General features: G+C 41.7%; 1 pseudogene across 1 annotated transcript; it reads left to right on the top strand.

The window, feature by feature from the left end:
• The first annotated feature begins 1,111 nt into the window (after positions 1-1,111).
• LOC128577867 (60S ribosomal protein L10-like) lies at positions 1,112-1,758 on the top strand (annotated as a pseudogene). The gene has a single exon (XR_008377636.1). The product of XR_008377636.1 is annotated as a 60S ribosomal protein L10-like (transcript).
• Positions 1,759-2,796: the final 1,038 nt, after the last annotated feature.

Below are 2,796 nucleotides of genomic sequence, written 5' to 3'. Positions count from 1 at the left end.
AAAGGTAGAAGAAAAAGAGAGATTACATTTTGGCATGCAAAGTCAAAACAATAAATATTCTTTCCTGTTCCTGGGTCCCACTGCAACTTCTTCAAAGAAAGTGAATTTATGCATGGTGACCCAAATCTTATTTTCAGATCTTCTTTGGCATGGTATTCAACTTCTACCCCTAGACACAACCAGTCCCATGACTCCCTTCTGTCAAGTTCTGATTATCTGCCTAAAATCGGCCTTTCATAGTGGTTACTGCCAGGATTCATGCTGCAAATGATAACTCACTCCTCTTTACTAAGCTATAGGTCTCTTCTGGCCATACTGTGTATTGCCTGGCATATTACAATATTAGTCATAAAGGTCTTGTACTTTAAGATATAGTAATATTTTTTAAATATGTTCATTATGTCTGAAACTTTGTCCTTTAATACTCTTTTTCTTTTTTTGCAGTTTTTTGGCCAGGGCTGGATTTGAACCCGCCACCCTCGGCATATGAGGCCAGCGCCCTACTCCTTGAGCCACAGGCGCCACCCATCCTTTAATACTCTTAAATCACATTTTTTTCAAGCTTATTTACAAATGTATAGTTTTCTCATTTTTTCTCAAAGTAGATATTATTTCAAACTATACCTGTTGACATGAAAACTCCACAAGTAAAAATGAATATATATTGTTTTAAACTTGCTTCCTTAAAAACAACAACAACAACTAGGTTTTGTTCTTTGATTATTTGCAATTAATCAAAAATAATTTCTTGGCAGTGTCCGTAGTTCAGTGGGTAGGGTAGCGTGGCGCCACCAGGGCTGCCAGGGCTGGTGGGTTTGAACCCAGCCCGGGCCTGCTAAAACAAAAAAATAGCTGGGTGTTGTGGCGGGCGCCTGTAGTCCCAGCTATTCCGGAAGCTGAGGCAAAAGAATCGCTTGAGCCCAAGAGTTTGAGGTTGCTGTGAGCTGTGATGCCATGGCACGCTATCTAGGACAACAAAGTGAGACTCTGTCTCAATTAAAAAGAAAATAATAATAATAATTTCTTTTCCTTCTTCTTGGTAAGAAAGAGCAGCTGCAAGCTTGCCACTAAAGATCCTAGTATCATCTTGGGCCACTGATCCACCAGGTGTTACCCGTCTTGTGAGAATGAGCTGTACCCAAAGTCTGATGCCAAGATTTGAATTTTTGACCTGGGGCAGAAGAAAGCAAAAATGGATCAGTTCCCACTCTGTGGCCATATGGTATCAGGTGAATATGAACAGCTCTCTTCCGAAGCCCTGGAGGCTGCTCATATTTGTGCCAACAAGTATGTGGTAAAAAACTGTGGATGAGGTAGCTTTCATATCCAAGTGTGGCTTCACCCCTTCCATGTCATCCACATCAACAAGATGTTGCCCTGTGCGGGGCTGACAGGCTCTAGACAGATATGGCCAATGTCTTTGGAAAAACCAAGGGCACTGTGGCCAGGGCTTGCATTGGTTGAGTCATCGTGTCCATCAGTACCAAATTGCAGAACAAGGAGCACATAATTAAGGCCCTATTCAGGGCCAAGTTCAAGCTCCCTGACCACCAAAAGATTCATGTCTCAAAGAAGCAGGGCTTTACCAAGTTTAATGCAGATGAATTTGAAGAGAAGCGGCTCATCCCAGAGGGCTGTGGGGTCAAATACATCCCCAACTGTGGCCCCCTGGACAAGTGGAGGGCCCTGCACTCATGAGGGCTTCCCCTGTGCTGCCCCCTCATTTGTGCCTACCAATAAAATCTGCTTCCTATCCACTTAAAAAAATAACAATAATTTAGAGCTTCAGATTATTATGCTTATACAAAAAAGAAAATTTTAATGTGATGCAAGATGCCTGCTAACTGGAAAAAATAAAGCTAAAAGAACTTTCCTTTGCTATGAAAAAGCAATGGTATGATCAATTGGGCCAAATTGACACCACGTGCCTCCTGCTGTGACACACTGAGAAAGACCTAGCATCCTTTCTGTGGTCTTCTTGGCAAAAGTGTAACCCAACTCTAATCATGATGATAAAAAGAGCAGACAAACTCAGACTAAGGAACCTTCTTTTTTCTTTTTTTTTTTTGAGATAGAGTCTCAGTCTGTCACCCCAGGTAGAGTGCCATGGCATCATAGCTCACAGCAACATCAAACTCTTAAGACTCAAGAAATCTTCTACACTCAGCCTCCTGGGGACTAGAGGTACACCACAACACCTGGGTAGTTTTTCTACTTTTAGTAAAGACAGGATCTCACTCTTTCTCAGGCTGGTCTGGAACTCCTGAGCTCAGGCAATCTACCCACATCGGCCCCCTGGAGTGCTAGGATTATAGGCATGAGCCATTTCACCCAGCCTAGACTAAGAGACCTTCTACAAGATGAATGGCCGATAGTCTTCAAAAAATGTTCAAGGTCAAGAAATGCAAAGAAAGGCTAACAAACCGTTTCAGATGAAAAGAGATTAAAGAGCTATGACAACTAAATCACCATGTATGATTCAGCATTGACTTCTGGACCAAGAAAGAAAAATAGACATAAAAGACATTATTGCAACAATTGACCCAAGTGGAATAAGGTCCGCAGATTAGATAATAGCATTGAGTCAATGTTAAATTTCCTGACTTTGATCAGTCCTGACTTTGATCAGTGCACTGTGTTTACATATGAGAAAGTCCTTTTTCTTGGAAATGACAAACTGAAACATTCTAGGTGAAGGGGAATAATGTCTCCAATTTATTCTCATAAGGCCTAGAAAAAATTATATGCATATACCAGGCACATGCGTATGGCATGTGGCTCAGGCCTGTAACCCCA

This window comes from Nycticebus coucang, chromosome X (assembly GCF_027406575.1).
Source record: "Nycticebus coucang isolate mNycCou1 chromosome X, mNycCou1.pri, whole genome shotgun sequence".
NCBI lineage: Eukaryota > Metazoa > Chordata > Mammalia > Primates > Lorisidae > Nycticebus > Nycticebus coucang.
Note: the sequence above shows the minus strand (reverse complement) of the source record. Positions and strands in the feature narration are given on the sequence as shown.